Source organism: Melanotaenia boesemani, chromosome 11, assembly GCF_017639745.1.
Source record: "Melanotaenia boesemani isolate fMelBoe1 chromosome 11, fMelBoe1.pri, whole genome shotgun sequence".
Lineage (NCBI taxonomy): Eukaryota > Metazoa > Chordata > Actinopteri > Atheriniformes > Melanotaeniidae > Melanotaenia > Melanotaenia boesemani.
In genome coordinates this window covers 31,947,060-31,968,781 of record NC_055692.1, presented here as the reverse complement: position 1 = coordinate 31,968,781, position 21,722 = coordinate 31,947,060, and the positions used below count along the sequence as shown (strand labels likewise).

The window sequence follows — 21,722 nt, the reverse complement described above, 5'->3', positions numbered from 1 at the left end:
TCTTTGGACAAATAAGTCCAAAGACTTACTTATTTATTTCCCTTCGGGGATAAATAAAGTTGTCTGTCTGTCTTAAGTTCACGACTAAGTTAAAAAACGTAGTTAAAAAATTTGAATTATGAACTGAACTAGTTCATTTTAAAATGTGTGAATTGAACTTTGAACTAGTTCATGTAGAAACTGAACTTTTCCAACACTGATTATGGTAGCCTATGATTCCAGTAAGAGAGAGTTACAACACTCGCCGTCACGAGGTCCAGGAAGCCCTAAAAAGTTCCAAACATTTTCAAAACAAATATCCAAACAAAGTTCCAACATTGACTATTTACCTCACGATTTTCTGTAAATATTGATCAATAATGTGCATTAATTATGTTCTTCTTATTTATATACTTATTTTTAAATCAAAGCTTTATTTTAGGAAGCAGCAGAGACATATATACCAAAATTTTGTAGGAAAGTGAGACTGTGAACACATCACTGAAAACATTTACAAATTATATTTAGTGATGAAAAATAAATACAAGTTAATGCAATATACTCATCAATAGAAGCATCTTTAGTGGATTATAATAGCATTACACACAAGGAAAAATAAATACCGGAACTATAACATTGAGTTATCCTGAATTATTCTTTTGGTTTTGTTTCTTTGTTTAAATCATTCAGTTTCTCAGCTCCTTTTCTCTCTTTTCTCAATAGATAAAAGTGTAAAAAAATAACGGATGTACCTGATAGCCAGTCCATCCCTCTAGTTAGCTAATATGTTTATTTCACTTTAGCTTTACAAATATTTTCTTCAGTAAAGAAATAGTTGATCATTTCTGTCTCATCTCCTCACTGAGTTGTATTTTGTTAGTTTAAAGACGTTTCCAGTGACACACTGATGCACGAAGGGTGAAACACTGCCTTCAAGTGGTCAAGTTGAAGTACTACAAGACATTTTTAATCATTCAATCAACAGAAAAAAAGCGGAAAATAAACTAATATGGGTGATGTTTGAACCAGGAAATGTGTAATTTATATAAACAATTATGTAATCAGTAGATGTTTAAATCTGTGATCAGCTGATGTGGAAGAGATCACAGGTGGATAAGAAGAGAAACAGCTCTGACCAACGTCACAAACAGCAACCTGACAACAACTACTACTACAGCATCATTTCGTCTCTTTAATTTACTGACATTTATTGATCAAATGAAGTTTAGAATCTTTACTGTCTTGCTTTTTGCCCATTTCTGAGCCTGTTTTCTTCATTTCTGCATTTTTCCATTTAACTTGTCAAATCAGTTTTTCTCTTCTCAGATGATGAATCACAGGCACCATCCTGACATGCAAACCACATGATGGCTTTTTTTTCTGTTTGCTTTTACATTTGGACACTTTAAATTTAACACATTAGGTTTGTTTCAACCAAACTCAACAGAGCCATTTTTCAACCTACTACAATAACAATCACAATACACTAAATAATAAACCAATCACAACATTATAGACATCAATCTAAATGATAAACCAATGAAAATATAAATCATAAATCTTTTATTCATTTATTTCTTTTACCTGTCCTGTCCAGCATCAAAGCAAGCAAAATAATCTGGCTGCTGTATCGTGATGAACAAATTTGCTTTGCCAAGGGGAGGCTTATTGGTATAAGGCTCCTCTTGATACTCTGATTAATTAATTAATTAATTAATTTATTATTATTTATTTCTTAAATAATAACCAAATCAAAAAGACATGTCACAAATGTATCACAACACCAGCCACATACACACTCACAGAAAAAAAAGAAAAAGTATCTCTTAGATACAACTCAGTGACTGTGTCAGCATGCAGAGGATGAGGAATGAGGAGTGATCAGTGATGAAGAGTGGTGAGTGAGCTCATGCAAACGCGACCACGCCTCTACGGAGGCTAGAGGCAGACCAGGGCAGCCCAGAGACCTGGGCTATCAGCAGCAGCCCCGGAGCACGAACCCAAGCTACCCCACCACGAAGATGACCCCAGCCCCAGAGGAGAGCCTTAGCCAGAGCCCCCCGCGGTCTTGGGACACAGAGGCAACCCCACCCCGGTGTTCCAGCCGCACACCCCGGGAACCAGGGCGCCATCAACCCCCCTCCCCCACCCTCCACCTACTCCAGCCTCCACCCCATATAACCCCTTACTCGTACCCTCCCCTGCGCTGTGACTATAAGCACATAAATAATAAATCATAAATAATTCTATTGTTACAGACAATGATGCTTGTTGGTTGTCATTGCTATGATGACAGGGTCTGTTGGCTGTCGTTGCTATGACAACAGAGATTTTCTCTGTCTGTTGAGATAGTCAGAGTTCTCCATTGATTTAGGGCTTGATGCTCTTTGCTAACAAAAAGGCATGTCAGAAAAACATTCTTGAACCGTGAGCCTCTGAAGGGTCACAGATGTAATTGTCATTTCACTGTCTTCACTGTAGTTTTTATGGCAAGTTAAAAATACTCCAGCTGAGTTGAAGCGAAAAGCTGGAAGAAAATTGTAATGAAAGTAAATGGAGCCATGAGTGGGATTACTCTGTACTCTAAGGCAATTTGAGAGAAAACTGAAAGGCCTAACACAATGATTACACTGGAAAAAAGCCCGGGAACAATCAGTCTCCTTGTCATTGTCATCATTAAAATAGACGTGTGGCATGCAGCTTTCATCTCTTACCTGTCGTTAACTAGCTTGCTTAGCCAGCTAGCTGCATACTCCATGCTTCTTTCCTGTCCCGCTGAAACAACACCCATGTGTGCAGGACAGTTTTCTGGATGGGCAAGGGAGTGAGCTAAACTAAAAAGAAAATCACATGTAGACGCTTTAAATGTTGCCATGTCAGTTTGTACTCAACGTTCGAGATATAGACATTTTATATATCCCACGTAAAAACTTCTTGGGATACATGAAGTATATGTGATATAGCACCCAGCCACCACAAGTGAAAAACCTGAGTGTCGCTGGAAACATTAGGGTTCCCCAAAATGGTGGACAAAGCCACAGTGATGTAATGTGTGCATTTTCTATGTACCATTCTCACGTTTTGTCACTGATATTGTGACTTGCATGCCGGTGACATTCATAGGTGGCAAAAAGATAAACACAGCAGGCATACTGCTACGGGTCTCAGGTTTACAGCTACACTGCACGTTAGTCTGTTGCTAACGGACATGCAACTGAGGCTAATTTTGTCTTCCCTTGATTTCAAAAATGGTCTTTCGTTTAATTCTTGAACAGATATTCTTGTTCATTCAAGAAATACAAAAATACTCATATTTAAACGGGAGGACAAATAAGTTAAGCAAACCTAAGTCATCTTTTATGTGAAGTAGCAAATGAACAAAACATTCTCAAAGTTTCTCACAGTGTAAATGCAACCACAGTTAAACTGGTTAGATATTCAACAAATTCAACCTCCACCGTTGGATCACCACGGTGATGACAGTTTTCATTGTTAATGAAAAGTTGGACATGTATTTTACTTTGTGGTCTCAAACAAAACAGTCAACAGTGTCTCTGTCAGTTGGATGTTTTGGAGTTTTTTTTTAAACTCATAAAAATCTTACAGATTTTGAGCACCAACTGGTGCATGTTTTTTTCAAAATATCGCTGTCTAATCACAAAAGTGTTGATCTGATTTGGAAAGTGTGAAGTCCGCAAACGCCATCCCTGATGAGAAACCGTTATTAGTCATTACAGCGGGAGCGGGTCCCAGCTAGCTTTTTGCCACCCAACGTGGCGGCGTAAATGAACATTGTGACATCAATGAGACTGGTCCATAGGCACTTACATCACTCTGTATAATGCTGGTATTAGTTGATGATGTTTCATTTTAACATTTTACTTGTTTAAAACAGGCTCTTGAGGATTATGTTTAATCATGTTACTATTATTCAATGTATTCAATTATATTAAATAAAAAAATGTATAATCTTATATTAATTTGTAGTCCAATTCTAAAAATAATTACATTTACTAATTGATTTATTTTATTATTATGTTCATCAGCATTTCTCTCAAGTATCTATGTTCAAAGATAGTGACAGAAGAAATAAGGACCCCACTAATGTATAATATATTCTGCCTCACAAAGGATGTGAAAATTATTTAAAAATTGTGTGTCATCTTCTGGTCATTTGTTTACGGCCCCATTCATCACAGGGCGGTTGTCAAACCACTAACTCAGCTGCTAATAAATAACGTTCTTTAACATTAGCTAGTTTGCTAATATCGTTAACATTTGTCAACATAGCCCTCTGAGTGGATATTATAACATTATAAAACAACTTTGTGTTTTAATGTTATACCAGATGTTTATTCATCTTATTGAAGACAAACATAAAAATATGGCCACAGCCCAGGCAACTGAAACGATTACTGAAGGATTTAACAGCTGTGGATGACATCTTTGTTTGTTGTTATCAGTTTCGCTGTCATAGATTCGTCTGACGTAGCGACTGGCTGCGACTTCTGATAATGTAAAGTGGGGTAATTTCTGCACTTCTTAGGGGAATGTTTTCACCTCTACCCCCTTACTACTTCAATTTAAGGGACCAGGGCTAAAGAAAAGTGAGGGGTAGGGTTAAAAAAGAGAAATGGGACCGAGCCTTATTCATAGTTCAAATTGTCCTTGAAACTCAGATATGAATGCATACAGTACAATGGTGTACGGGTATCGGTATAATACCCGGTATAATAATAGTTTAAATATCAACGAAAAAGTACCCTAAACTAATGGTATGGAATCAACAGGAAAAATTTTGGGATCCAGCATCCGTGGTCGCAGAGATAATTGGTAATAGCCAGAAATCTAGCTGAAGCAGGAACAAGAAAAATAATTTTTGGACAATCCTATGTGAAAATGTCTCATGTTTCCTAACATAGGTTCCCAGTTTGAGCACGAGGAATTTTTGTATAATTATCTTTTGTAAATTAGGATCTAACAAACATCTGTTGCTGCTTACTAGGAACTTGACTTAATTACATGTCTTTGAAGCAAGAACTGTCAGCATAATCAGCATGAAAAGATAATACAAATATTTTAAAGGAAAAACTAAAGACAGATCCTTTTGAGCCTGCATGAAGCTTAGATTAGCTTCTGAGACTGCACTCATTCATCAGTTTGCTTTGAGCGGGAACCTGGCAAACATCAAAAGATCATGAAAATTCAATGGCTTGTCCCTGGGTTATAACACCACCCTTTATCTCTATCCCGTTTCTCCCGACAACATCTTAATAAAAACAACAGAGGATAGATTATGCTTTTGTTGGTGGGTTTGTTTCATCTGACTTTGTGGATCTGTATGGTCATAAAGGCTACAGAAAAATTAAAATGAGATTTATAATTCAATTTACAATGATGATCAAGTCACCTAATGTACCGACTTAAGACCCAGAGGTTTGAGCACATAACTTATTATAATGCTAATTTTCTTAAAACTCTTCACTTTGGACATGTGAGACTGAATTAGGGATATGTGGAAAATCCTTCCAGCAAAAAGCAGGACTTTAATTATCCACTCTGCTGACTGCCTTCTGTAGTTGTGGCAAGACTGTTCATATATATATATATATATATAGAAGAGTATGTTTACAGAGTAAAATAAGAAAAAGAGCTTTCTATATCATTTATTAGTTTAAGAAGTACCCCAGTTTTGATTTGTTATCTTTAAAAATGCTATAATTTACATTAAACATTCAGCATAGTTTCACAGCAGAACTGGTAACAGTCATTTAGTCCACAGCACAAAACATAGCAGGTTTTCAATAAAACATAAGAAGTGGTGAAACTACCAGAGCACACTCTGGTTTACAAAAGTCTCATGTGCCTACATTTGTGTTAACATGCCAACATTTTACATGACATGAAATAATCATCCTTGACAAAGAATCCCCAAAAACTTCATTTTCAGAGCGAAAAATGTTAACTTGGGCCTGGTACATACAAAGATTATCGGGCTGTTTTTGTCCCGATTTTGCCTCTTCCCTATCTAGAGTCTTCTAAAAGTTTCCTATACAATTATCATTAAGTCTGAGTTGTGTTACGAGTGGATTTATCCTGACAATCGGCTCCAAAACGGGTCATGGCCAATAATCGGAAATATTAAACATGTTCAATATTTACAACCAAATATCTTAATGTGTGTGAGGAAAGCCGACAACTCTTGCATTGTGACTGTGTGGATGGTGAGGGTGTCATGAGCCATTTTCTAGCCAAAAAATCCAGTTTTTAAAATAAATGAAAAAACAAACAAACAAAAAAAAATTTTTATCAACAATATGTGGTTTTAAGTAATAATGTGTTGTTCGCAGGTCAAAAAACATATTTTAGGGTGCCCTTTAATAAAAACACATAGTTAAATTTACTGTTTTAGTTTGTCACTTGATTTGAAATGTTATGAGTAAACATAACAAACATGATTAATATTGTTTTTAGTTGTTACCAAATTTAATCAAATCTAAATACCAGAAAAAATATGTGCTCTTAAGATACATATTTGAAATGGCCTTTATCAGGCAGGGAATATTTGGGTGAGGCAGCCAGAGCTTCCCTTCACAAAGAAGTGTGTCTCAATGCCTGCTACCTTAAACATAAAAGAAAAAACATTATTTTAATTTTTCATTACATTTCAAAGTTTATTTCAAACTCCAGACTTCACATGATGTTGAATTTCCTGATAAGAAAGATACATTATATTATTACATAGCCCATAATTACATCAGCAATTATGTCAAAGTACTTGTTAGAAATTCTTTATGGAGGGCTACCACACTGATGCCAGCATCAGCATCAGCAGGACAAGACCTCTGTCAAACAAGTTCTGACACGATACTCCATCAGCTACTGCTTGCATAACATCATTCATTCTTAAAAAAGGGGAATAAACAGAAGAATAGCAGTTTCAATCAAACCTGCCTTTGAATGAAGTCTAAGCTGAAAAAAACAAACAACAACAAAAAAACAAACAAACAAAAAAAAACAAACAGATCATCATGTTTCTCCCAAAAGTGCAAAATATGACTCATGCAAAAAATATTAAAACCCAATTCATAAGTGATTTGAAAATGCTATAAATATTTGTTTGAAACAGAATAATGTACACAGCAACTTGAACACCCTGAATACAGACTGGTATATTTGAAAAACAATTTAAAAATGTTCATCCCCCTTTCAGGTGATTTACGAATATTCTCCACAATGGGTGGCGTTCCAGACGTGAAAGTAAAATATAGTTATAAAATGATGGCACTGACCTTTCTGCACATTTATACCTCGATTGTAAGCAGGGTACAACAGTATCTGTCCACAAGTAAAAGATTGAATTTACAATTTGCTTCTTTTAGTCAATGTGTTGAACAAAGCAGGATTTTTTTCTAGTATGAACATTTTTGACATGTCTTTGACACCAAATATACATCTAACAGAATATTAATGGTGTTAAACATGTGGTAGGAACGAACAAAATTAACAAAACCTTAAAGCCTTTTTTGTTCAGGTGCTAAAAGTAACAAAACAAAAAAATAATCTAAGGCCTCTTGTCTAGTGGTACACCCATTCAGTCCATTCACTGGGCTAAATGTGTGTAGAAAGTGGATCAATGGATGTTTATTTTCAGGTTCCAATGTCATTCTAATATCTAAGACCAGAACAATGCTAAATTAATGTCTATTTTCTAAAGACAGATAAATCTGGTTAGATCATCCATCCATCCACTGTCGCACTAGCATGCTGGATCTGCAGACAATACAGGCTGCTTTTGGCATCTTCTAAAATTCAGATGCATCTGTTGGAAGAGGAGATGTATCTAGTTGGTCCTGAAGAGGAATTATGTGAATTGTTTCTTCATCCTCCAGCAGCAGTTTTTAAAATGCCACCATTATAACCTTCTGCTTCTGGGAGAATAACAGAGTTTACGCTGTCGTGATCCACCTAAACAAGAAAAGCAGTGAATAGACGAGCACTTAAAACACAGGTTCAAAACTGTAAAGTTTTGAAAACTGACATGTTAGGAGTCTTGAAATCTGTACAAAACACAACGCATATTTTAAAATTTAATACATAACATACATCGTACAGCCATGGTTATAGAACATATGAGTACATTTAGATGCTATACCCTAATGCAAATAAAAATGATCCTAAATTAATATTATATATAAAATTATATAAATGCGGTCCTAGAAATTAGAATAAATAATTTACATTTGTTTTAAAGTCTTATTCTTTTCTAAAATAGAAAATGGACAACAAATTCAGTTCATCAAGTACTGATAAAGTTTTATAAAGAATTTACCTGATAAAATGTTGATTATGTGGAATTTAAACAGCCATTGCTTCCAAATTTAAAATGTATAAATGATCTCAATCAAATTACATTACAACTAACTTTCTAAATTCCAAGATTTATGCAAATGGCTCATTACTAATTCAAAATTATTTGGCATCTAAAGTTAAAGGAAGTAATTATTTCTGTTTATACCAGGAGTAAAACACCTTGACATTTCAAGCTGAACCCTGGCTTGTGCTGATGCTGCTGCTGAGGTGTTGCCTCCCGTTTGTTGCTGCTCACTGAGGGTTGGCAGGTGGGCATTCAACAAAGTCGTCAGATGTCTGGCAGCCGCTTGGATGGAGCCGTTCTACAGGTGTAAAGTGACATTAATAATATAAGTCGGCAGCAAAAGAAGCCCATGAGATTTATCTTGAGGCAAATATTGTGACCATTTAAACCATTAAATGCTTCTTTCTCAAAACCTGTGTAATTTTCCTACAGAAGCAGCCTTCACAAGTGAAAACTGAAGTGGACTGAGTCATAAATGAGGATTGACAAATAAAACAACTCAACAAAGTCTAAAATATTATTTTTATTGTGTTGTATATGACTGTGATATTGATAAAAGAAGGTAATGTGGGTCACTGTAGTGGTCGAGAGCTAAGAAAAGCAACTAGTACACACAGTGTTTGGTGTTTGCTCATGGTTTGTAAACAGAGCATGCTACTGCACTGATGAGCAACAGAATCACTGCTAATACTGAATGTAAAGCATTTATGTGATTAAACTATGTCTTGAGTATGGATAAGTAAGCTATAGTTACCATTAACTAACCTTAAGCTTAAAACCAGTCCTTCTCTCTGAGCTTCTATCAATAACAATTCAAAAATAAATTCCCACTAAATTATTCATCCTTGAAATGAAAATAGCATGAAAACAGATTCTGGTAGTACAATTAAAATGAAATACGTATATTAAGCCTCTGACTGGAGCCATCCATGTTTGGAAAAGATTTGAAAGACTCCCGCCGCAGATCTGTAGGATTTAACTGCGGTAAATCAGAGGAGGTGTAATTTCCTGCAGGACCCCCGGCCGAAACTCAGCAGTCTCTGATGCTAAATGTATTGATTTTAGTTTTATAATATTACTGACAAATAAGTGTCTACTTTTAACAGTAAATAGAAAAAGCATAAAACTATTATAATAGCAAACTTTGGTGGTAAAACAATGAAAAAAAAGTTAACTAGTCTGGAGTCACTGTGTCAAGTAAAACAAGCGAACCCTGAAGAAGGTGGTGATGATCTGCTCCGTCATCATTTATCTCGTATTCTATTGGTTGGAGGATGTTTGACAGACAGCTCATTCAGCAACTCGAGAGGAAAAAATATCCAATAGCAGAAGTTTTCAGAGAGCAGAGAATGTGTTTGAGTGTGAGGGAAAGAGAACAAGCAGAACCACAGGAGATTTGAGAGAGAGCAATATGATATTTGAGTGTGAAAACAAGAAATCTTGCTCTCAAATCAAACAGTCATGTTCTTGATTAAAGACAGGGAAACACCCCCATGTCCAAAATGCAGTGAAATCTAAAGTTTACGATGTAAGTGTGATTGTGTACATAATGTGACTAACACAACCATAAACCACATAGTTCAGTTTTTATTGCTTACTCTGTACTGTACTTTATTCTGGTTAAGGTATACAAAGAAAATCTTTGCATGATAGTATCTTAAATAGAGACCACTTTGTGTTGGACCAACACTCTGCTATATATTCATAACAATTACAACAAGAAGTAAGTTCCTAAGAGCTTGAATCAAATGCAACTGGACATCTTTTTGTCTCCTGAAAAGGTTTAGCATCTCATCAAAATATATAAAGAGGCAAAAAGAAATCCAGTTGCCTTTGATTCAAGCTCTTAGGATAACCTTGACCGGGATAACTGAGAATCTACATCAGCATGATGTATGAAGTGGTTAACTACAGATAGACTCAATATCAACGTTTTCTGCTTCGCAATTTACAAAACATGATAAATGCAGTGCGGTATTTGTCTTTTGTAGGTTACCTTTTAAATAAAGTGCAATCTAAGTCTCTTCAATGAATTCAGACTCTTCAAACCTAACAAGGGGATCCTAAATGTTTAGTTTGGTGATCTAAACTGTACTACCTACAGGGTCCACAGTGTGGAAGTGTTTGTCCAGCCAACACTCCGTCTAAACTGTTGGATAAAGGCGTATGAGACAGAAGTTGGCAGAGTAACACAGATAGGACCACCTTACTGAAAACGACAGCTTAATATGAATTTCAATGTCATCATCAACATTAACTCATAATGACTCAACTGTCACAGCTCTGTGGTCACTAAAGAAATAGAAATATTATCAAGTAGCCTGTAATTGTCAGTGGCTTGGAACATTAAAGAGACTTTATTTACAGCCTTACAACCACTTTAACATACAAACTTCTTGTCTTTAAAATTAAAGTTTAAATGCATTTGGCTTGAATCTGGAGGAATTAATTTAGTAAAGGCAACATTTAAAAATTACATAAACAAATCCACAGCAAACAAATGTTGCACTGTGCACCCAGTTTTATGGAAAGATACTGTCCCTGAATTATTGAGCTAAGGTTAAGCTATGCAAAATGACAACTCTGAAGAGTTTTATGCACGTCACTGTTCTTACAAGAACTGATATGCACATGGTATACAGGCCTACAGTCAGTTCGGCACATTTAATGAAATATTTCTCCATCACAACAGTTGTACTATATTGTGGATTTTTATGAGACAATATAAATATTGCACAATTCAATAAAACCCCAGGGTGAACCAACAGTATGTACAGGCAACACAAATCTCTATGTGTGTGTTTAAGTCGTGTGGTTTGCAAGCTTACAAATAAACAGACGTCGGTATGCATGCATGCAAGAATTTTCCTGTGGTTGTATGTGAGCCTTAAAGAACCTGAGAGTGATGTTAGAGTGACATATTAGTACTAATTTTTATGAGTCCCCTGCTAATTAATATTAGCTGTCCGATAATAATTGCAGACCAGACATGATGTCTTCCAGTTTAATGTTCTGTGTAGAATGGAGGCAATAACAGGAGTCTGTAAGGGATGAGCAAATCTGAGTAAAGACAAGTAAAGCGCACCTAGCCTGCACTTTATCCCCCCTGTCCCAGTGTGCAGAAAGTATGCCATGTAGTATAAATACAGACAGAAAGATTGAGGCTTATGGGGTTTTGAATAACTACCAATGTCTGACAGAAATATTTTGTGCTAATGAGGTTCTGGAGACAATCTGCAATAGGCAAGTGGTGCACAAGATACCAGTTAACTGGGAGAAATTAGGTTAAGACAGGAAGTCTGAGAGCCAGTTATCAGCTGCCGCAGTGACCTATAAATATGTTTTGGTTAAAATACTGTTCAGTAATCACATTTCCAACAGTGCCATTTATCTTTTTTTTTTATTTAAAAATACATAAACTCATATTTTCTGTTCTTAAAATAAACAAAATGGCTGTCCAGTTAGACTCCAGTATTAATATCACAAATCTTTAGAAGCTGTTGTATTCTTTCCAGTGAGCTTATGCATATTTTCATGGATTTTCCCTTTGTTTTCATCAGGTAAATCCCTTAGATTGACTAGAAAGTCTCATATTAAGCTAAAGAAACCAACCTTGCTTGGGCTTTATGCAACCAGAAAATGTTTAGTAGGGTGGCCAGGATGGATTTGTGATCATTTTTGGGTGGCGTACATGTCCCACTACACGGTGAATCAGTGCGTAAAGCGAAACTCGGCTGCAACATCATGCACTGTATGTCAGCATTGGACCTTGCTGGGCTGTGATGGCAACAGAAATGCACATAATAAATGCCACTGTGCCATCAGACAAGTCAGGAATACAGAGTTATAAGGGCAGAAAGTTATGCAGTGCATCTTTAACAACAACATCTTTAGATGTACTACAGAGCAATGGGCTGCAGTGTTTTGGCACCTGGGGAGCAGTTAGGACGTATTAAGGGCCTTGCTCAAGGGCCCACAGTGGTTCACCTCTGTTGGCACACCTGGGACCACCTCTGTGACCATAAGGATACTACTAGGGGTGAGTATATTCATATTTTAATCAATTTAACGCGGTGCAGCACATGTCAATTTAGTTACAATTCAAACACAGTGACAAGAGCATAAATGTCATCTCCCAGAACCTGGAACTGGTATTTGTCCCTCTAGGAAAGAGAGTAGAGTAAAACAGACTATATAACTTTTAACTTTACGTCTTGCAAATTGCACAAGGAACACATTTAATTCATTACATCAAACCATGGACACTTAAAGGTACAGTGGTTTAGAATCACTGTTATCTAGTGGTAAATATGGGCAAAGAAATTGCTTTATTTGCCAAGAACAGTTGTGAATGGAACTCACAACTACAACAACTACTTGAAAATTGTGTACATGTGTACCGTCTTCTTCTATGCGGCTTCTAAGGTGTTACACTCTCTAACAGTCCTCCTACCAAACAAAGAGTAGTTTGTCCATTCATAGACACTGCAGTAAATATGGTGGCACAAATATGACAGAATCTTTAAGATTTTTAAAATGGTCAATAAAAATTTATTAATAATTATGAAATGTCTTGTGTAAATTGTTGCCACTTTAAAATCCAAACTGCTGGTTATGCCTGAGTAAATTGCCTTGATTTTTTTTTTTTTTAAATGGAATGCTTCTTTGTTATCGTGCTTTATTTCTATTTTATTTGTTTTTATCCTTTTTCTATGTTTTACACAATTCTGTATTATATACTTCACTAATTGGCAGGAGGACAATAAAGGGTAAAACAAATTGGCAATGAAGTAGGGGCCTGTTAAGCTGTTGGGTAAACCATTGCCAACTAGTTAAAACTAACCTTTGCAGTACTGAGAAGCTTGACAGCATAAACTTATCCACTGGGCTTACAGGAGGAAAGCTGATTGCCAAGTCTTTCCCTCTCTCTGAGTACAAAAAACTTTTATTTCTGCCTCTCTGAATTCATCCCTTAGGTTTGGCTCCATCCTTTAAACTTAGCCTCCCTTTGCAGCCAAGTGTAGATGCAGCTGGAGCGTGTCCAATCAACCCCGCATGGCACCGCCTGGAGTCCAGGATGCCCCGGACAGCGTACATGGACCCATCCTCTGTGTCCAACGGAGGAGGAGGCATAGGCGGAGGAGGGACCAGACCAGACTCTGTGGAAGCAGCAGAAAGAGGAGGGTGGTAAGGTTTTACAAGGGATGTGTGGAAGACAGGATGAATCTGGTATGACACCGGTAGGTCTAAACGATATGTGACTGGATTAATCTGTGCACTGATGCGAAAGGGTCCGATATAATGGGGATTTAACTTGTGGCAAGCGTTGTGGGAACAGATGTCCCTGGTGGACAACCACACCTGGTCCCCCACTGCGTAGTGGGGTTCTTGGGATCTGCGATGGTCAACCTGCTGGGTGTAGCATCGGATGGTACATTATAGATGCTGGTGAGCCTGTGTCCACAACCGTTCACTATGTTGAAACCATTCATTGTTGGCATGTTGGCGCTTTTCCTGTTCCAGGGTAAGAGAGGAGGTTGGTGTCCCAGAACACACTCAAACGGGGTGAGCTCGGTGGAAGCCTGGCGTAGGGAGTTTTGAGTGTATTCCGCTCAGGGAGAAACTGACACCAGGAGGTGGGATGTTCATGGCAGAAAGTCCAGTAAAACCAATTGACCTCTTGGATCTTACGCTCAGCCTGCCCATTGGTCTGGGGGCGTTATCCGGAGGAGAGATTCAAGGTCACTCCAAGCAGTTGGAAGAAGGATCTCCAGAACGGAGAGATTAACTGAGGAACCCGGTCTGACACACTGTCCTCCGGATGGCCGAAGTTGTGAAAGATATGTTCAAATATTCCCCTGGCAGTTTCTGCAGCTGTGGGGATGCTTGGGAAAGGGATTAATTTGCAGGCCTTTGAAAATCTATCCACCACCACCATTATACAAGTATTACCTTGGGATGTGGGAAGATTGGTCACAAAGTCAACCCTCAAGTGAGACCAGGGCTGTTGGGGAACAGGTAGGGATCCAAGTCCCCCCTCTGGTAGAGTAGGTGTCAGGGACTCTTAGCCTTGGCACAGGCGGCACACTCGGCAAAGAATCTGCGCACCTGGGCAGATATTCCTGGCAACCAGTAGCGGGGCTGTAGCTGCTGTGGAGCCAGGATGCCCCGTGCCTGGGACTGAGTGGATTGTCTCCACGAGCGGAAGTCGGTACACTCTTAGAAAAAAAAGTGCTGCCTATAACCATATATAAAGTTCTTTGGCTTGTCCTCGTAGGAGAACCCTTATTGGTGCCTGTTAGAACCCTTTGTAAGGGTTTAACTGGAAACCTTTTGAGAGGGTTCTGACTAGAACCTATCATAAAGGGTTACACCAAGAAACATAAGTAGAAGGTTATGCCCAGAACCCCTTATGACAGGTTCTACGCTGAACCCTGCAATGATGTGGTGGTTCCACCAATAACCCTTACTGGGGATTATAGCTAGAACCCTTCATATCCCAAGGGTTTCATCCAGATCCCACACAGAGAGTTCCACTGAGAACCCTTTTATTTTCAAATGGTTTTATTTACAACCCACATAGACATCTTCTATGAGGATTTCACCGATAACCCTCTTGTCTTTTAATGGTTATAGAAAAAACTGATGCAACATATCAGGCACAACTATTGAATAACATACACATTGTATATCGTGTCTATCAAAATAGTGGGGATTAAAAGCAATCGACTGCACTCAAATCTCTCTTTTTATTCAAAAATCTTTAGACAGTGGTAGGTAAGGAGAGCATACTCTTTGAGGAGAAGTTATGTTGATCCATAAGCATAGCATGAGCATAGGCCTGTGGATTAACCAGTGTTACAGACAGACAAGCCAGACACCCCAAGATGTCCTCGTCAGGTCAATGAAAATAATCTCTGGCAATGGTGACATAAAAAGAAGAGTCAAAAAAGAAGTCAAAAACTATGTTTCGCTATGTATATAGAGACAGGTCAAGCACTAAAACGAAGCAGAAAATGGCCGCTCAAGCTGAAGCCTGTTTCCCTGAGTTTAGACCGCCCACAAGCTCCTCCATTGGCTCTGCCATTTCTTGTGTGATTAGTCCCCGATGTCACTCCACCTTGCTTGCAGACTGGTAAACTAGTCTGCAGTCAGGAGTCCTTGTTATATGCTGCTGTAAGTTGGGCGTTTGTTATGCGGGTCATGTCAGCTGGAAGGATACTAATATCAGAAGTTTCATTTACAGTAATGTTTGAAGCTGTGTCCATGTGTGTATGTGCGTGTGTGCGTATGTGTGTTTAGTAATTGTGTGCAGCCAGGATGTCTAAAAAAAACAAGTGGACATACGAGACTTCTTTAAAAGTCAAAGTGTCAGTTACTCAAAGAAATGCTTAATACCCATCTTGTAAAGTGTATTCTTTTAATAGAAATGCTGATAAATAAAATGTATTATTATTATTATTATTACTAAAAAGGGAAAAATACAATATATATGGGATTTTTATACATCCAAACTAATGATAATTGTGAAACTAAGTTTTTCCTCTATAACCGTATCATCAAAATTGAAGATTGTTGCACCCCAAATTGTCCCACTGTTCATGTCATGCACCAATATATTTTTGTCAGGTGACACACAGTAGAGATGCAGAAGTAGATGCAGGAGGAAACGCTGGAGGAGGGAGAGTAGGAGAAGCTGGAGGAGATGGAGAACAGTGTTGTTTTTGGCAGGCATCTTAGTTTTAGTCACATTTTAGTCATGTCTAAGTTTGGTAGTTTTAGTCTCAGTTTAGTCGACGGAAACTGAAAACGGTTTTAGTCTAATTTTGTCAAATATAAAAAAGTATTAGTCTTTTAACAAATTAATTTAGGTCAATAATACATATTAAAAAGTGGAATCAAGGTTGACAGGTTATTATCAACAAGTATTGCAATTCATAAAACAAGTTAACCTTAATGCTTTTGCATAATAACCAGATCCTTTAATAGACTGACAGCTTTAGCCGAGACTTTCCCATCAACAGGGATGCAATGCTGCCATGCTGTACTTTACTGCTGTTGGGCAGAAACCTTTTATTTCTATATTTAGCCATTTTTCATGAACTGATGCCCTACTTCATCTTACAAAAATGTCCCACAAGAAAATAGCAGCTCTATAAGTTCAACATATAGCAACACATTGTGAGCTTGTTGTTTGGTTATTTTCATCAATAATTACTAAATTAAAAGGAATGGTTTTAGACTTAGAAGGTTTCCCAGCCAACAGCAAATACTTTCTGATCTACTCAGGGTAGGCCTGTCGCGATAAGCAATAAGTCAATTAATTGAACGATAAGAAAATAAGAGCACGATAAGTTTGCCGGCCGCGATAATTTTTTTTCGTCCCCCCTTTACCATAGACTGTGTATGACAATAGGTTTCACTATGGAGTATTTCGACTAAACGCTCTGGTTTCTTGCGGAGTGATCTCTCTAGTGTCACACTTGACTGCAGCATGTTGCAGCACGAGCCGGTAAGCCGCATTTGTTTTGCACGGCTGCCAACACGCAATGGCCGTGAGACTTGCGTATTTAAGTGGCTTCTCACGCTCTCGCGCTAAACCTCAGATTCTCATGCTGAAATATGTAAATAATAGATGCAAGCATCTCCTCTTTTATTGTTTCGCTGCTTCCCACATGTAAGCAGAACACACACATTCTAGCTTACGACGTCAGTACAATGCCCCCACTTCCTGGTCTACCGTAATAACCCCTGTAATCCGCAGGCACATTACGCAAATAGAATCAGCCTATATACTACCGTATATGACAAAATACACATTAAGAGCAATGCCGGCTAATCGAGAGGTTTGGGAGGATTCCCAGTGGGCCGCATAACTTTTGGGCCGGTGTCCCGGCGTATGTGAATGTGGTATCCCAGCTAACTGCTGGGTTGTAGTTACTTATAAGGCCAACAGAGGGCAGAATGACTTTGTTTCACAAGCAGTAGATTTTGAAGAGCAGAAGAAGAACACGGGTTTTTGTTCGATGTAAAGTGCTGAAGTTTGGTTCGTCATTAAAACCGGCATGCTTGTCTACTTGTCTGGAGTTTATTTGAAGATGCAACAGTGAAAAAGGCGCTTTTATTTATTTAGTTTATTGACCTTTGAAAATGTGTACTTGCATTATTACGGCATATGTCACTATATTAGTTGAGAATGGTCTCAAAATGACACATTAGCGCTCTGCGCAATATTATCGTTTATCGCGATAATTTCTGAGAAAATTTATCGTACAGCTAAATTTGTTATCGTGACAGGCCTAACTCAGGGTTATGTATTGCACATATAAAGTGCTAACTGTGGAATCAATTACTCCAAAAAACCAAAGAGCAACTGTGGCCTTATTTCTGAGAATTTTGTGAAGTGCAATACTCCACCCTGAACATACACATGCCCAAAATTTGAGCAATGGATGAGGAACCCATGCTCAACTTGACCTGGTCTACCAGTGAAAATATGCTGGATCATAACTAAAATATGTTCATATATCATTTTGTCGCTTCCATCCACCAAACCCCTTTGTCGATGCTGCTGCCATGATTCATTTATGAATGAATAAACTGCTTGTCTGTGTGTGCTCCGTACGACTGGTGGTGGGTGCGGCCAAGGTGCAGCAGCATTGCTGACTGACAGATTGCGCTCACAATAGACAGAAATGTTGTGCATTTTTAACGTCGGACATTCAGCCCTTGAACATTTTCGTCTCGTCAACGAAATCTCACAAACATCTCGTCATGTTTTCGTCGTCAGTCTCGTTATCGTCATGAAAAAAAGGGTTCGTCAACGAAATAAATTTGTCATCGACGAAAACAACACTGATGGAGAAGAAGAGGCTGGAGGAGGGAGAGTAGTAGAAGCTGGAGAAGATGGAGGAAAAGAAACTGGAGGAGGGTGAACATATGTTAGTCATAACATGAAGCACTGTGACAAATGTTAGAGTGATGATAATCTGTATCACAGCTTTTAAAGTTCAAACACCAGACATCCTGAGAAGCATGCTGCCTGAAGTCTGAGGTCAGGTGATCAGGTGTAGGTCCTTGTGAGGCTGTCCTTGATTGTTCCAACATCGTCTGCTAAGGTTAAGATGAGTTTCAGTGTACTGAGGAGGTTAAAGACCTGGCTCGCAACTGCATGAGGCTGAAACGCCTTAACAATGTGGCAGTTTGTCACTTACATCAAGAAAGAGTTGATGCCTTGGACAGGAAAAACTGCCAGGACTTTATCTCTGCCAATGATCACAGACAACATGTGTTTGGAAACGTTGGTTGAGTTCATTATGTTGACCCTTCTGTGGTCTTGCAGTTCACTTTTCATTTACAAAAAATTTCAATGGTTCTGTGTTACACTTATTTACAATAAAATGTAATTCTTGACTACTTACACTGAATAATAGACATTTTATTCAATTTCTTCCAACCTGTGATGCCAGTTTGACCTGCCCTCCATTGGGTGGTGCTATGTTAATGATGTTATTCCATAAATAACTGTATTATTGGTGGTACCGAGTTTTGAAGTCAACTAACAAGGTGAAAACCAGAATTGGGTGATAAAGTTTTGCCACATGCTTTACAACCAGTCAAACCAAAAAAGTGAACATTACGCTTAAAAATAGCAACAGAAAACTAGAAGAACTACTAGAAAACACAGTAAGCTTAAAGATTAGTTTTATAAAGATACTTTTGCCAATATTAAGATATTCTACCTTTCCCTATGAAAATCCTTAGCTAGTCATGCTTGGTAAAATAAGTTCTCTGAGGTTTCAGGTTTCGTCACACTTAGCCCACCTCTTAATCCATATTCCTACACAGGTGATCACATGAGTGAATAGTAATCACCACTAACATGTGATACCTGTTTTGTCAATATGGAAGCCAACACTCAGCTCCCACAGGGCAACTAACCGGGCAGCCAGCTCCGAGGGCCCACGTGCCAAAAATCATATCAAAATAGATTCTCATCACAAAAATGCCCCTCAGCCTAATCCCATACAAAATTCATCTTACATTAGACAGACAAACCTTTGAATATAGTTTTTTGTAGCCAAGAGACCCTACATTTGATTATTTGACTTTTTTTTTTAAACCTAATTTAATGGTTCTTTTTTTTTACCCCTATTGGTTAAATTGATCATTTAATTTAATATATTCCTTTGGATGTGAGAGGGCTCAGTGGTACACCTGTCTTACCCTGATGTAATTGAACTGGGTGCCTGTATGTTGAAGGTTTAGTGGATTGGAGCTTGGATCCCATTGGAATAATTAGTGAGGCATACACTACACAAAAAGTTAGGGATATATTTTACTTGTTGAATGATGTCAGAACAGACTTAAAATGTACAATGACCTTTACGGGTGAACATAATTAGTATTTCTCTACAATTTTTAATTCAAGTGTACAACTGTTAAATGTTTAAATACTAACTGCACAGCATGCAGTTCTCTAACAAGGTGATCAACTGCAAAAATCTATGGTGAAAATTCCATCTCTATTAATATCAAATTCATGCAAACAAAAGGCACATACATGGTTGAAGATGGCTGATCATGTGGATGATTTCTAAAACCATTTTTATGACAACCAATCGGCAGCCACGCTGAAGAACTCATTCAGGAAAATGATGCTTGCCTTGACTGACCTCCTGAAAAGTGTCAGCACACTCTAATCCCAGATTAGTTGAGTTTACTAAAAATTTGTGTGGAAACCTGTTGCCTTAAACCATTCTAGTTTATATAAATGCTGAAACTAAACATGTCAAGTTATCAAAAATGGACAGCCATTATACTTTACCCAAACCCATTAGTTCACATATCTAACTTTCTTTATACTCTCTAGTTGTTTGAACTGTCTTAAATTAAATTTACACTAACTGTTAAGCTCTTTCACTGAACTTTGTCATACACCTTTTAATGATAACATGGTCTAGATGCATCTTTGCAACAGTTTAAGGGTATATAGAACTGCTAGCTACAGAGCTAGATATGTGAAAATATGTCAGTCTCTTTATCCTTGACATAATATAGAAAAAAAAAGGTTGATGGTTGTTTCTTTTCTTTTACTGTCTGTTTCACTCATGGTACCAACTTTAAAATTCAAACAGGGTAGAACTTTCTAACATTTTTAACATAGCACAGGAATTAAAGAACACAACTCAGATTTATAGCACAGCAATCACAAATGGTTACATTTCAGTTGAATCTGCATTTCCCATGAGCCTTTGAGGTCCAGATATGTTGAGTTTTAAAAGTAGCCCCGCCCTCTCTGACATGTTGCTGTTTGCTAATCATTATTATTACACTGCATGATGCAGAAAATTATTAGAAACTTATTTGATTTAGTAATGACAGTTTTTTTTATACGAAACTTAAAATGTAAATTAATTTATACTAAAACGTTTATGTTCAAATAAAATCTGGGCTATGAGAGCAGCTAAATTGCAGGCTAACTGGCAGAAGCAATCCCCTAAAATTCTGTCCTCCAGGGCAAGCTTCATTCTGCATTCCCGTGTCATCTACACTGCTGCTACTTATTAGCTGTGTCCCAATTCAGGATCTGCACACTTCGAAGTGCACAGACTACGTAGGCTACAGAGTGTCCTCCGTAGTCTACACACTTCGAAGTCTGCTTAACATTCGTGAAATGGAACAGCCTACCTAGTCTAGAAGAATTTCCCATAGCAACAACACAGGACTTCGAATCATTTAAACCTCTGAAATTACTTGTAGGAAACGTCAGTAGACGCTGAACACGGAGAGGCAACACCGACAGTAAAAAAAAAAACACGGTTTGAGGCTCTGTTGTTTTCCAGCCGGTACACACTTCATTAACCCCTTAAAAGTCATTGAATATCAAATATTACCGAATTTTAATGTCAGCATTTAACAAACATGCTTTAAATGTACTTGATTTTGTAACGTATATACTAAAGTGTAGTTAAAGAAAAACGTACTTTTTTTAAAATAAAACTTTATTTAAACTTAATACGACTCTTCTGAGGTTGCTGATTCGCCACCGTCCTGTGCGCAATGAATTGTGGGAGAAAAGAGGCCGTGAAGGATGCATCACCAGCAGCCTTCGTTTGAGGCCAAACGAAGTGCGGATTCGAAGGGTGGATTCGGAGGGTCCTTCAAATTCTGTGAATTGGGACAGTACTTCGCGCACCGCGATGCCGTATGTGGCCGACGGATCCGCACTTCGAAGTGTGCAGACCCTGAATTGGGACACACCCATTGACTGGCGCTATTGCAAAAATGGTGCCGGAAGTCAGCCTCATGGTTTAACTCTTCACCTGACTGGTCAGCACAGTTGCCTATCAGGGTGATTGGGGTC

At 37.9% G+C, this 21,722-nt stretch overlaps 1 long non-coding RNA gene across 1 annotated transcript; it reads left to right on the top strand.

The window, feature by feature from the left end:
• Positions 1-331: 331 nt before the first annotated feature.
• On the top strand, positions 332-6,095 carry LOC121648466. Its single transcript, XR_006011981.1, has 3 exons — positions 332-342; positions 4,502-4,505; positions 6,014-6,095. It is a non-coding gene; the product is annotated as an uncharacterized LOC121648466 (long non-coding RNA).
• Positions 6,096-21,722: the final 15,627 nt, after the last annotated feature.